We start from the raw sequence: 15207 nt of genomic DNA on the forward strand, positions 1-15207 counted from the left end.
ACGAACTGGTAGAGTCCTTAGAGAAATAACTGCGTCAAAAATCTTACTGCCATCCACGGCAGTCAAGGAAATGGACGAGGAAAGTCTCTCGGTGGGTAGGGACCACCGTTTAACATATGCTTCAGTTATGAAATTCCCAGCTGCTTCGGAATCTAGGAGGGCAATAACGTTCCTATAACGTTGAGCAATTTGAAGCGAGACTGGGAGATTACAATCATGAGGAGATGGAGAGGAGATCATTACTCCTAGCCGGCCCTCTCCTTGGCGAGCTAGGATTTGAAGTTTCCCGGACGTTTGGGACAGGCATTGATTGCGTGAGACGGAGCTGCACAGTAGAGACAGAGGGACTCGGAAAGACGTCTTCGGCGCTCAGCAGGAGATAGATGGGAACAACCAATTTGCATGGGCTCATCTTTGGATGGAGACGGCTGACGAGGAGGAGGAGCAGAAGACTTTGGAGTAGATGATCTTCCTCGCTCAGACGCTCTTTCTCTAAACTGTAGATCAACTTTTGTGCATAGTGAGATTAGCTCGTCCAACTTAGAAGGTAAGTCTCTGGTAGCTAATTCATCCTTGATGCGTTCTGATAAGCCATGCCAGAATGCAGCATACAGGGCCTCGTCGTTCCATGCCAGTTCGGATGCCAGGATCTGAAACTGTATAAGATACTGTCCTACAGTACGCGATCCCTGGCGTAAACGGAGAATCTCAGATGAAGCTGAAGTTACCCGGCCGGGCTCGTCGAAGATACGCCTGAATGTTGACACAAATTCAGTGTAGGAGGATAGCAGGGTATCAGACCTCTCCCATAACGGTGATGCCCAATCAAGGGCTGAGCCACTGAGAAGAGAAATAATGTAGGCAATTTTAGTACGATCACTGAGGAAATTGCCAGGTTGTAGCTCAAAATGGATTTCACACTGATTGAGAAATCCCCTGCAGAATCTTGGAGATCCATCAAATTTTGCTGGCGTCGGAAGATGAAGACGTGGAGCAGAAATGGGTAAGGTGGGTGGGGTTACAGCTGGTGTCACTGTAGTGGACGCGCCGGATGTGCCAGGTCCATAGGCGTGCGCAGCTAATTTTATTAGGGGGTGCACTGCTGGAGGGGAATTTCTAGCACCGCCTTTTGGGTGTGTTTAGCACCGCCCAGGGACATGTCTACCACTAGTTTACATTCTCTCAATAAAATCACATGGCTTAATCTAATTTCTCCCTAGTTCCTAATAATAAAGTATATATCATACACTCCAGAGAAATAAAATGAAACATAATGGTGAGATCACCGGCCGGTACTGAGTATTAGCCAAAATTCAAATGACCCCACACAGAATGAGCCAAATTCACATTACGCGACACAATATGACCCAAACTTCAGTTACCCCACACAGTATGAGCCGAAATGCACATTACCCCACACAGTATGAGCCGAAATTCACATTACGCCACACAGTATAAGACGAAATTCAAGTGACCCCACACTGTATGAGCTGAAATGAAAATTACTCCACACAGTATGAGCCAAACTTCAAATGACCAGTCACAGTATGAGCCAAATTAACATTACCCCACACAGTGTGAGCCGAAATTCACATTACCCCACACAGTATGAGCCGAAATTCACGTTACGCCACACCCTAACCCAGCTATATTTCTATATGCTAATACTGAAAGAGAGGTGGCGCTACCAATCTCATTATATATAAATACAGTAACTTACAAATAAGAAAAGAATGAGGTCTGTAGGTGCACTCAGGAAACTACTGAATGCTTGGTTCAGCTAATATATTTATGTAACCATTATTCTCTATTCTTTTTAAATAAATTTTCTGAGTGCACCTACAGATCTATTTTTTTTTTTTTGGGGGGGGGGGGGGTTGACTTCATGTATATACTGTATATATACAGTACAGTATATTCCCCATGGCTGACCCCCTTTCTTTACTCCTCAGCTGCAGCACTGCAGTCTACGTAGTCCCTTGCAGGCTCGCTGCGATCACCGCAATGCGGGCACAGTGGCTCGCCACAGGTTCTATTCTCCCTCTATGGCTGTCGCGGACACCCACATAGGGAGAATTACCTACATCGCCAGTTTTCTGGCAGCGGCATTGTACCTCCATCGGGATTCCAGCGTCAGTATTGAGACCGCCTGGATCCAGAAGGTCGGTATGTTAAACGCATACCATGTTTTATAGCAGAAGGTACAATCACTGCCCGCTATACTAGACACATATGCAGTATAATGCAGCGGGTGATGTGCATAGTACTAGTGAATCGTGATGCACAATGTGGGGCAGTAATCTCTGTATGACTACTGTACCAGAGCTGAAAATGACTCTGTATTGTTTTGTTGCCATTACTGATTTTGCTGCAATATGGAGTGCTGCTATTGCACGTCAGCACCAGCTTCACAGGATGCTGTGACCCACCCCAGCCCTCAGTGTCACAGTAGCAGCAGCTACAGGAGAATATGAAGCTACATATGAAGTGAACAGAACGAGGCTGCGAGTAGCTGCTCCCTATGGAGATCAGCCCTGCCGGACACACTCGCAGCGGCAGTGTATGCACTACATACAGTACAGAGCTCGCTCTGCCAGCGTTACAGGAGCGGAACCGCTGACACGGTGCTGACCGTACACAGAGCGCCATACACGGTTACCTGCCTGCTGCTGCTGGTGTACTCTAGTTCCAGGACTGTGACAAGCAACGTCCATGTACTAGCTAGCAGCATATCCTGATTCGTCTCCCCCCACATCCACCTTCCTAACCAATCAAGTATTAGGCAGTAGGTGTGGGCGGAGCTGACTGAGCGGTGGGTGACTTACTGTCTCAGTATCTGCTGTATTGTCTCCGTCTGCTGAATTAGTCCTCTGAGTCCACCTGAGAGGAACTCTGTGGTGGCACACAAGGAGAGACAGAGAGCGGTCAGGAGAGACTGAGCACAGGCGGGCCGGGAGAGAGAGCACAGGCGGGCCAGGAGGGAGGACACACGGCGTGACATCATGTCACATCGTGAGGCGGAGCCGGGAACATGTATTAACATAAGTGCAACCAGTGCGGACGCCGGCCAGTAAGTAAATAATACACCCACACATATATCATATCAGTCCATCCTGACCGGGCGGCGGGCGCAGCTGGGGCTCAAAGGAATGACCTGGAGCGCTCGGTGGTCACTGTGCTGCAGGCATAACGTGTGGGGGGAGCCGGTCATTAGGGGGTGCCTGTGCGCACGCCTATGGCCAGGTCCACGGAGGGTCGTTTGGATCCCATCCAGCCGAGTAGAGAGATCCTGTAGACAGCGGATGATGTGGCCTTGTGCAGCCTCCTGATGTTCGAGTCTGGCTGCCAGTTCTTGCATCGGCCCGGCCGCTTGATCCTGGTCTCCGGCTGGATTCATATGGTCAGTGCTTACTGTCACAACTGAGGGTTTAGGCTGACAGGAGGAAGCCTCAGTTGTAGGGGCTGAGATGAAATTAAACTTGGGAGGTTTAATCAGACCCCTGGACATGTAAGTGTAGAAGGATTACCCGAAGGTGTGACCATGACAACCAGGTTTAAAAGTCAATAAAAGATTTATTAACAAACTCCGTATTAATACAGCAGTAAATAAAAGTGAGAATGTACAGTGATAAACGATACAGTTCCTGGATCACTATAGCTGTGGGCGGAGCCACAGAGCACTGGTAGGTTGAGGTACAGATGTTAAAGTCCCATTGATGGAATATCCTTACCAGGCCTGTCTGTAGTAGTGAAGGTAGCCGAGGAACTTGCCAGCAGATGTAACAGGTGATGCTGGTAATACTGTAAGTTGAACAGACTGCTGTAGATACTGGATGGAACCAGCCAGTTGGTAGAAACACGGAGTGGATGCTGAATGGAATCAGCCAGGTGATGAAACACGGAGTGGATGCTGAATGGAATCAGCCAGGTGATGAAACACGGAGTGGATGCTGAATGGAATCAGCCAGGTGATGAAACACGGAGTGGATGCTGAATGGAATCAGCCAGGTAGTAGGATGATGCTAGAGAGCATTAATATATGAAGAGATGAAAGGAGGGTACCGATGGTTTGAGGATACTGCTGGTAAGTAGGAATCCGCTGGAACAACACCGGCACTTTAAGAAGACTGGATACTGCTGAAAGCTGACCGCTGGAAGCAGTTGGGTTGGTAGCTGGAAACTGGAACAATCACGGAGGACTGCTGTTATGAGCCACGGCTGTGGCTCATTCCTGTTTTGCATTTTTGGTTATGTATTTTATGTTATACTTCTGTTTCTGTTCCCCGTGGGTGTCATGGGGTGTTCGGAGCCCACCCTTAAAGAGAGGGTACTGTTATGAACCACAGGTAGTGGTTAATTCCTATTTTATGTTTATAAGTAGTCTCGCAGGCCTGGATTTCCCGTTGCTCTGGTTTAAGAAGATTCTTGTTTGCTGCCAGTGGTGAGTCTGTGTGATTGCAGCTTGTTCCCATGTGTTCAGCCTCACCTGTCTGTTGATTGCACCTCTCAGTTGTGCAGCAGGGCAGCTGCACGGCATAATTAATTAAGACTCTCTGTTATATGCTGGCTCAGTGCAATTCACAGACACTGGTGATATTTCCAGGGTTCCAGAGTTCTTGAGTTCTGAGCTAGTCCCTGCCAGTTCCTGAGCTCCTGTCTAGCAGTGTCTGTCTAGCTGCTTCCAGTGTCGGTTCCTGTGTCGGTCAGTGTCTGTTCCAGTGTCTGTTCCAGTGTCTGACCCCGTGTCCTGCCGTGAAGCATTCCTGTCCAGAAGTTCTGTGGCTTTGTCTGTGCCTGTTCGAGTATCTGGCTTCTTGGTGTCCACCGGTCTGTCGTTTGGGATTCTGCCTGTCCTCCAGTTCTGAGAGTCTGTGTCGGCTACATTGGGGGTTCCTGTCCGTTTGCCAGTATTTGTACCGGTTCCGTGAGTTGCGGCTTTGCCACGTCCGTCGGCCTAGGCCGCAGTATTCTTTGGTTATAATTTTTCTGGTGTTTTGCAGAGGGTTCTGCTTGTGCTGTCACCGCCGGTACACAACGGTATTGTGTCGGCGAGTGGACAGCATTTCCTTTGTTGTTCTTTTCCTTTGGCGGCGTGCCGCACATATATTTAGGTTTAGGGTTGTTAGTAGCCCCTAGCCTTCTGTTTGCTTTAGTTAGAGGTCCCCTTGTTATTATCCTGTCTCGGTTCACGCCTTGTCTCAATCTAAGACCTGGGGGCATCGGAGTTGGGCAGACCTAATCCGCCCTTCAAACGCGGCTGCCGTGGGCCCAAGAAACCATAGTCACTCAGGCGTGAACTGACCACACGGGTGAAACAATGGAGGTAGGGTGCTAGGGGCTATTTCCACACCACACCTGATTTCAGCGTCACGTTCTGGTGCTCAGGACTCACTACGCAACATCTCCCTTGTTCTGAGCACCAGGAACCTAGCATTATCACCAGCCATACAACAAAAAAGAAACAAAGCTAAATAGTAGTTTTTTATTTTTTGGTCCAGTGTCTAGTTTAGAATCCAGTCCGGTCTTTAGAATCCAGTCCTGTCTAGAATCCAGTGTGCAGAATCCAGTCCGGTGTTTAAAAATCCAGTCCTGTCTTGTCTAGTTTAAAAATCCAGTCTTGCCTTGTCTAGAATCTTGTCTAAGAATCTTGTCTAGAATCTTGTCTTAGAATCATGTCTGGAATCATGTCTAGAATCTTGTCTAAGAATCTTGTCTAGAATCTTGTCTTAGAATCGTGTCTAGAATCGTGTCTAGTTTTGTCTTGTCTAGTTTGAAATCCTCCTATGCCTACTATGCAAGCCCTGCAAGCATCTCTCTCAGCCCTGAACTCTGCTTTCAGTGCTTTGAAACCTGAGTGGCTAGAAGTTTTGCAGCAATCCTTAAAGCAACTGCAAAATCTTCTGACCAAAATTTAGCTTATTTTGCCAGAAGTTGTTGAGAGTTCATCCAATAAAGAGACTCTTGTTCACAGTATGGTGACAAGTGAATCCTCAGGTTTAATTAAAGAGAAAAGGTTTAAAAGTTTTCCGCGGCCCAGGCTCTCAGAAGAGGAGCGTCTGCGTCGCAGAAACTCAAATTTATGCCTATATTGTGGGGGTTTAGGCTACTATCTGCAGACCTGTGAGTTGCGCAAGCCAAAGTGTGGCGACAAGTCCTGCCCTCTGGCCAAGTTTAGTCAGGATACAAGACCTACTCCTGTCTCTACTGTGGCAGAGGTACTTGTCACACAACCCACACTAAAAAGCACTCTGTCCTATAATTGGGGTCCTTGGGCTAGGGAGCCCCATTATAGATTCAGGAACCAAAGGAGAATGTTTCTCTCCTCTCTTGATTTTCCTGTTGAAGCAGAGTTGCAAACCCCTGGAGTGGTGCCCGATGCCCGGGGTCTTGGAGTGGTGCCCGATGCCCGGGGTCTTGGAGTGGTGCCCGATGCCCAGGGTCCTGGAGTGGTGCCCGATGCCCAGGGTCCTGGAGTGGTGCCCGGTGCCCAGTGTCCTGGAGCGGTGCCCAGGGTCCTGGAGCGGTACCCGGTGCCCAGGGTCCTGGAGCGGTACCCGGTGCCCAGGGTCCTGGAGCGGTACCCGGTGCCCAGAGTGCTGGAGCGGTACCCGGTGCCCAGAGTGCTGGAGCGGTACCCGGTGCCCAGAGTGCTGGAGCGGTACCCGGTGCCCAGAGTGCTGGAGCGGTACCCGATGCCCAGAGTGCTGGAGCGGTACCCGATGCCCAGAGTGCTGGAGCGGTACCCGATGCCCAGAGTGCTGGAGCGGTACCCGATGCCCAGAGTGCTGGAGCGGTACCCGATGTTCTAGGTTATAGAGGGACATCGAATATTATAGCTCAGGTGTCAATACCAGAAGGGGTCTCAGAAGCTGTTATCCCAGGTAGGGACTTGAAAAGCGCAACCCCAGAAAGGGTATCTAAAACCATAGTTTTAGAAGGGAACTCGAGAAGCAAAACCCCAGAAGGGATCTTTGAAGTAATATCCCCAAGTGGGGTCTTGAGAGACGCAGCCCCAAAGAAGGGTCTAGAGGTCGCTTCCCCAGGAAAGAACTTAAGAGGCATAGCGTTAGTGGAGGTTCTGAAGGTTATAGCTTCAGCAAAAGTCCCGGCAGTCATAGTCCCGGGAGAAGTTTCAATAATTATCGACTCAGAGAGGGAGGCCGATGGCTCGCTCCCAGAGAGGGAGGCCGATGGCTCGCTCCCAGAGAGGGAGGCCGATGGCTCGCTCCCAGAGAGGGAGGCCGATGGCCCGGTCCCAGAGAGGGAGGCCGACGGCCCGGTCCCAGTAAAAGAATCCGAGGTGCTGGCCCCAGCGGGGTTCCCGAAGGCCACTGCCCCAGCGGGGTTCCCGAAGGCCACTGCCCCAGCGGGGTTCCCGAAGGCCACTGCCCCAGCGGGGTTCCCGAAGGCCACTGCCCCGGGTGGGGTTCAGAAAGTCACTGCCCCGGGTGGGGTTCAGAAAGTCACTGCCCCGGGTGGGGTTCAGAAAGTCACTGCCCCAGGTGGGGTTCAGAAAGTCTCAGCCTCGAGTAAGGTCAATAGTGACCAGGTCCTAGCAAAGCACTCTAGTCAGTCAGATGGGAAGGAAGCAGATCCTGACTCTGTTGATATCTCAACATCTATAATCTTTGATGGGGACTTAGTCCAATTTCTGGCGCTTTACAAACACTATTACACCATTTTGTTGTCTAGACCATTTCTGGGCATCACTTCAGAGAACCTTGTGCTCTATCTGATATATTCCTTTAGAGGAGAGCCTTTTGAGTGGGCGACCAGCCTAATGAAAGCTGAAGATCCCATTCTTCAGGATCCCCCGGCATTCAGTGATGCAGTTATTAAGAGATATGGTTCCAAAGAAATTGGTTCAGGTTCCTCTAGGTCACCCGTCTTATATGCTGAGAGTCCACCGTATACTGTAAACTCAGCACAAAAATCTCAGCCCATTGCTTTGGCTACTGGATGTGCTTTCCTGTCTTCTCCCTACAGGAAATCTTCTAAAGTTTCGGTACCTAGGGGAATGGAACCAATCTATGGTCTGTTCTCAGATTCCGAAACTGATGAGGTTTCTTTTATGCCGGGGCACTCTGGTAGGAGACGGAAGAAGCATCTGATTGCTCGACCTTTATGTTTTGAAGAATTTTTTGAGCCAGAGATTTCTTCCTTTCCTGGTGTCGCCAAGCAAGCACAGGGTAAAAAGAAAAAGAAAAAGAAATATTGCTGACTTTTGCCTTGTGGTGTATATAAAAAAAAAAAGATTTTTTTTTCCTTGTCTTGTGTCCAGTGGCCGCCGTCAAGAGGGGGGCACTGTTACAAGCTGTTGCCACAGCTTGTTTCTGTTTCTTGTCTTTGTCTGTTTGTTCCAGTGTCAGGTTTATTAATGTATACCTTGTTTTGGAAAACCTGAATTTTGGGGTCCTTTGACCCCTCCTCAAGGGGGGGGGGGTAATGTTATGAGCCACGGCTGTGGCTCATTCCTGTTTTGCATTTTTGGTTATGTATTTTATGTTATACTTCTGTTTCTGTTCCCTGTGGGTGTCATGGGGTGTTCGGAGCCCACCCTTAAAGAGAGGGTACTGTTATGAACCACAGGTAGTGGTTAATTCCTATTTTATGTTTATAAGTAGTCTTGCAGGCCAGGATTTCCTGTTGCTCTGGTTTAAGAAGATTCTTGTTTGCTGCCAGTGGTGAGTCTGTGTGATTGCAGCTTGTTCCCATGTGTTCAGCCTCACCTGTCTGTTGATTGCACCTCTCGGTTGTGCAGCAGGGCAGCTGCACGGCATAATTAATTAAGACTCTCTGTTATATGCTGGCTCAGTGCAATTCACAGACGCTGGTGATATTTCCAGGGTTCCAGAGTTCTTGAGTTCTGAGCTAGTCCCTGCCAGTTCCTGAGCTCCTGTCTAGCAGTGTCTGTCTAGCTGCTTCCAGTGTCGGTTCCTGTGTCGGTCAGTGTCTGTTCCAGTGTCTGTTCCAGTGTCTGACCCTGTGTCCTGCCGTGAAGCATTCCTGTCCAGAAGTCCTGTGGCTTTGTCTGTGCCTGGTCAAGTATCTGGCTTCTTGGTGTCCACCGGTCTGTCGTTTGGGATTCTGCCTGTCCTCCAGTTCTGAGAGTCTGTGTCGGCTACATTGGGGGTTCCTGTCCATTTGCCAGTATTTGTACCGGTTCCGTGAGTAGCGGCTTTGCCGCGTCCGTCGGCCTAGGCCGCAGTATTCTTTGGTTATAATTTGTTTCTGGTGTTTTGCAGATGGGTTCTGCTTGTGCTGTCACCGCCGGTACACAACGGTATTGTGTCGGCGAGTGGACAGCATTTCCTTTGTTGTTCTTTTCCTTTGGCGGCGTGCCGCACATATATTTAGGTTTAGGGTTGTTAGTAGCCCCTAGCCTTCTGTTTGCTTTAGTTAGAGGTCCCCTTGTTATTATCCTGTCTCGGTTCACGCCTTGTCTCAATCTAAGACCTGGGGGCATCGGAGTTGGGCAGACCTAATCCACCCTTCAAACGCGGCTGCCGTGGGCCCAAGAAACCATAGTCACTCAGGCGTGAACTGACCACACGGGTGAAACAATGGAGGTAGGGTGCTAGGGGCTATTTCCACACCACACCTGATTTCAGCGTCACGTTCTGGTGCTCAGGACTCACTACGCAACATCTCCCTTGTTCTGAGCACCAGGAACCTAACAACTGCAGAGTCAGGCTGCACCGCAGGATGGAAAGCAGGTGCGGGTCTCTTGGTGGAAGCTAGAATCAGGAGCTGGAAACCTGGAGAAACAACCACAGGAGAGAGACTGGAACTAGGTTTGACCACCAAAGCACTGACCATTTCCTGGTTCAGGCACAGGATACTTATACCTGCAGCAAGGCAGGCATTGGCTGAACAATTATGCAGATTCAACAGCGCAGCGGATTGGTGGAGATTGAGACATGTGATTGAAACCAACATGGCTGCGCCCATGTTAGCAATTGGAGGGAAAGACAGTTTGGAAAACATGTGGAGACTCAGCAGCAATGGCGGCGCAGGCCACGGAGGACAGGAAACGCCAGACTGACAACTGTACACTGGAACACATGGAAGTCAGCGGAGGCCGCGGCAGGCATGAGACGCCACACTGTATACTGGAACACAGGAACGACGGCGGAGGCCGCGGAGGGTGAGAGACGCCTTTCAGAGATCAGACATGGCTCCACTGTGACAGCGTCTCAGAGTGACAGGAGGGAGTGTGGACATCAGGAACACAGACGAGATCCGGCCCTGGAACGCTGAGCCAGCCTCAGGAGACATCTAAAAGGCAAGTAATGGCGTCCAGATACCCGGATCGTGACAATTGTTATTTCCAATTGTAAAATGCAATGGAATTTGCGGCGCTATATAAAAAAACTGTTAATAAAAAATAAATAATACTACCACTGCAAAACGTATCCCCTTGCAGTTGAGCTGGCCAAGTAGATTGTCCACTACAGGCAAGTCAAACTCAAAATCCCAACTGGGTCGAATAATCAAGGTCTAAAGCTAGGTACATACTGGCAGATTTGCTTTGGTCTGCCCGACAATCGGATGATTTTACAGGAAATTGTAGGCAAAAATATCTGAGCTACACACTTAAAGATTTTTTTTTCAGTTACCAATTTTCTGCCACATCACACTGCATTTGCATTTGTCCGCCCACAAGGAGGATGATGTAGTGAGAGGAAAACATAGGAAATATGGGCAGATTATTGAGAACGCACACACACTGCTCAGTATCTGGAGATTGTGGCAGATATTTTTGGTCTGGAACGATAGACTGGAAAATTGATTGTTCGTATGTGTGGGCAAGATTTTCCCGAATTATCGTTGAAACACCGACACGATCATTCATACATACTATACACTAAATCAGGCCGATGTCCCAATTATTGGCTAATCGGCCCAATAATTGTATAGTGTGTACCTATCTTAAGTCTTGTGTGGGCTGCAAGAAAAAGAAACAGTCTTATATGCAATTTTCAATGGTCTTTTTTTAGAAAAAAGACGGAGCGAGTGCCCTTTAGGCACCAAAGACTGAAGTCACAACTGTGTACTCCCCATCTCCGCCGCCACATAAGCAGTGACATGATGACGTCTCATAAATGTAAACAGCGCACCAGTTGCAGAGTACCGCCACAGCGTGTTATAGAATAGCGGCGTCCAGCCCGTGCTGTGGGACCAAGGGAGATCCACGGACAACACGGGACGGACGCCGCTATTATATAACACACTGCAGCGGTACCCTACAACTGGCGCACTGCTTACATGTATGGGACTGACATACAGAGGCTGGGGGCCGGCTGTGCACGCAGCCCACGGGCCACAAAAGTAGGTGGTAGGGGCCGCGAGTTTGACATGTCTGGTCCAACACAATAACATTGACAACCTAGCAACAGCCAGAGTGCATTCCAGAGTTCATCACCAAATGAATATCAGTGGGCAATTTCTACCTAACTAGATGCCTTGAGCATGGTGTGGGCACCCAACAAGACCCAGCAGCTGCCAAGAAATATTGCAGAAAGGCCTGCTCTTTGGATATGGAGCCTAATTCAGACCTGATCGCTCGCTATGGGTTTTTTGCACTGCTGCGAGTAGATAGTCTCCGTCCATAGGTGAGTGTATTTTTGCTTTGGAAGTGTGCGATTGCATGTGCAGCCGGGCGGTACAAAAAAAGTTTTGTGCAGTTTCTGAGTTGCCCAGGACTTACTCAGCCGCTGTGATCACTTCAGCCTTCCGGGGCCGGAATTGACGTCAGACACCCACCCTGCAAACGCTTGAAAACGCCTGCGTTTTTCCAAACACTCCCTGAAAACGGTCAGTTGCCACCCACAAATGCCTTCTTCCTGTCAATCTCCTTGCGATTGGCTGTGCGAATGGATTCTTCGTACAACCCATCGCATAGCAACAATCTGCTTTGTACCCGTACGAAGCGCCTGCGCATTGTGGTGCATATGCATGCGCAATTCTGACCAATGAAAAATCCTAGCGTGCGATCAGGTCTGAATAACCTCCATGGTTTTACCCATTAGCTATCAAATTTGCTGCTGCGATCAGATCTGAATTAAGCTCGGTACACACTGGCAGATTTTTTTTTTGGTCTGCCCGACAATCGGACAATTTTTCAGGAAATTATAGGCACCAATATCTGAGCTACACACTTAAAAAATTTTTTTTCCAGTTACCAATTTTCTGCCACATCCCACTGTATTTGCATATATCCACCCACAAGGTGGATGACATAGTGACAGGAAAACAGGAAATATGGGCAGATTATTGAGAATGCACACACACTGCTCTATATTTGGAGATTGTGGCCCTCATTCCGAGTTGTTCGCTCGCAAGCTGCTTTTAGCAGCTTTGCACACGCTAAGCCGCCGCCTACTGGGAGTGAATCTTAGCTTCTTAAAATTGCGAACGAAAGATTCGCAATATTGCGAAAACACTTCTCTGTGCAGTTTCTGAGTAGCTCGAGACTTACTCTGCCAGTGCGATCAGTTCAGTGCTTGTCGTTCCTGGTTTGACGTCACAAACACACCCAGCGTTCGCCCAGACACTCCTCCGTTTCTCCAGCCACTCCCGCGTTTTTCCCAGAAACGGTAGCGTTTTTTCACACACTCCCATAAAACGGACAGTTTCCGCCCAGAAACACCCACTTCCTGTCAATCACACTCCGATCACCAGAACGAAGAAAAAACCTCGTAATGCCGTGAGTAAAATTCCTAACTGCATAGCAAATTTACTTGGCGCAGTCGCAGTGCGAACATTGCGCATGCGCAATAAGCGGAAAATCGCTGCGATGCGAAGAAAATTACTGAGCGAACAACTCGGAATGACCACCAGTGGCAAATATTTTTGGTCTGGCAGATTGATCGGAAAATCGATCGTTTGGGGGTGTGTGTGTGTGTGTGTGCAAGATTTTCCCAAATTATCGTTGAAATGCCGACACAATCGTTCGTACACACTATACAATAAATCAGGCCGATGTCCCAATTATTGGCAAATCTGCCCCATAATTGTATAGTGCAGAGCTGGCCAAACCAGTCCAGATCTACCAACAAATCACATTTTCCAGACCCCCTAGCTGGTGCACAGGTGTAGCCATTACTAATAAAGATGTGCTGCATTCATTCCTAACTAACAATTCTACAGATCTCCAGGAGGCCTGGAAAACATGAACTGTAGGTAGATCTCGAGGACCGGTTTGGCCAGCCCTGGTATAGTGTGTACCTAGCTTTAGGCCCTATGGCATAGGTCTGCAAACTCGGTCCTCATTACCCCACACAGTTCATGTTTTGCAGGTAACCCAGCAGGTGCACAGGTGTATTAATTACTCACAGACACATTTTAAAAGGTCCACAGGTGGAGTAAATTATTTCACTTGCGGTTATGTGAGGAGACCTGCAAAACATGCACTGTGTGGGGTAATGAGGACCGAGTCTGCAGACCTATGCCCTATGGCAAGATCTAAAGGGCCCTACACTCTGTCTGATTACACTGAACGATAGGAACAATCTCATCGTTGGTGCCGACTCGTTTATGCCTGCAAGCCAATATGGACAATATTGTCCATATTAGCATGTAGGGCTATGGGGTCGAGTGAAGAAACTTCACTCCCCCAGCCGCCAGGTCGTCTGTTTGGCACCTTAATGATGTGTATTTCCATGCCTCACACCTTTGCTTATATGGCACAATAAATTATAAAGGCGCATCTCAGTGTATAAGTGATTGATAAGGTTGGTGACATACTGATCTGTAAGGTGTAGCTCATATTCCTGTCACATGAAGATGTCTTCTACCTGAGACATAACTCTCCACTTCCATAATGTCTTTACATGGGAAGCGTGTCACAAGAGGATTCAGCAAATATGTCTCTTAGTGAATTGTTTCAAATCATCTGGTCTAAGACGCTGAAGCAGGGGTTAAAGTGAGCCGGAACGGGGCGGAACTGTGTACCGTCAGTTCCGCCTCCTCCGGCTCACCTAACCCGATGTGTGCCGGCGCTGCAGGGAGATGCCGGGCGCCCCTTGAGATTGTGTTACCAGCGGGCGCCCGGCTCTCTCTCCACAGCGGAAGCCGGCGGCAGGAGCTCACTACTGAGCTTCGGCTTCCGGCTCCTCATGACGTCTCTCTCATAGTGCTGGGGAGCCGGACGCCAGGAGGATCACAGCGGTCAGACGCGGGAGCGGGGCTTGGGAAGTATGGTGTTTTTTTTAAGTGTGTTAGTGGCGCGTCTACTGGGGGCAAACTACAAGGGGTAAACTACTGGGGGCAAACTACAGGGGCACATTACTACTGGGGGCATAACTACAGAGGCTAAACTACAGGGAGCATTACTACAAGGGGGCAAGCTACTAGGGGCAAACTACAGGGGCGTATTACTACATGGGGCTAAACTACAGGGGACATTACTACTGGTGGGCTAAACTATAGGGGGCATTACCACTGGGGGCTAAACTACATGGGGCAAACTACATGAGGACTAAACTAATGGGGGCATTACCACTAGGAGGGTAAACTACTGGGGTCATAACTGCAGGGACATAACTACTGGGGCTACACTACAGGGGGCTAAACGACTCGGGGCATTACTACATGCAACATTACTACTGAGGGGCATTACCATCAAGGGCACTACTAATGAGGGCATTGCAAAAGAGGCACTTCATAAGGGGTACTACTACTGGGAGCATTGTATAAGGGGCACCACTACTATGGGCTCTGTATAAGGGGCACTACCAGTACAGTGGACATTGCATAAGGAGTACTACTGTGGTCATTGTAAAAGGGGCGCTACTGCTGTGGGCATTGTGTATTACGGGGTGCTACTACTGTGGGCATTTTGTGTATTAGGGGTGCTAATACTGCATTATTACTATTGTGTGACCACGCCCCTTTTGGGGGGCTCACACAATCCTTTTATTGCATGGGTGCCGGGGGGGAGGATTGAGTTCCACCACCTCTAGGACCACTTTAAGACCTGTGCTGACGTAATTAATGTCATGGCCCAGCATCTTAATTACAGAATGGCGCAAGTATCATAATTAATGAGTCAGTATCTCACAACCTCTCACACTTCAAAGGTATGTACGCGGTACAATCTCTCTCCTCTGAACAGGCGTCAGGTTCGTTTGAAGCAAAAAAGCCATTAAGGTACACTGCTTACAGACTATAATCATTTATTTAAATGTTGCAAAGCAGACATAT

The sequence above is a fragment of the Pseudophryne corroboree genome, chromosome 6, assembly GCF_028390025.1.
Source record: "Pseudophryne corroboree isolate aPseCor3 chromosome 6, aPseCor3.hap2, whole genome shotgun sequence".
NCBI classification, from domain to species: domain Eukaryota; kingdom Metazoa; phylum Chordata; class Amphibia; order Anura; family Myobatrachidae; genus Pseudophryne; species Pseudophryne corroboree.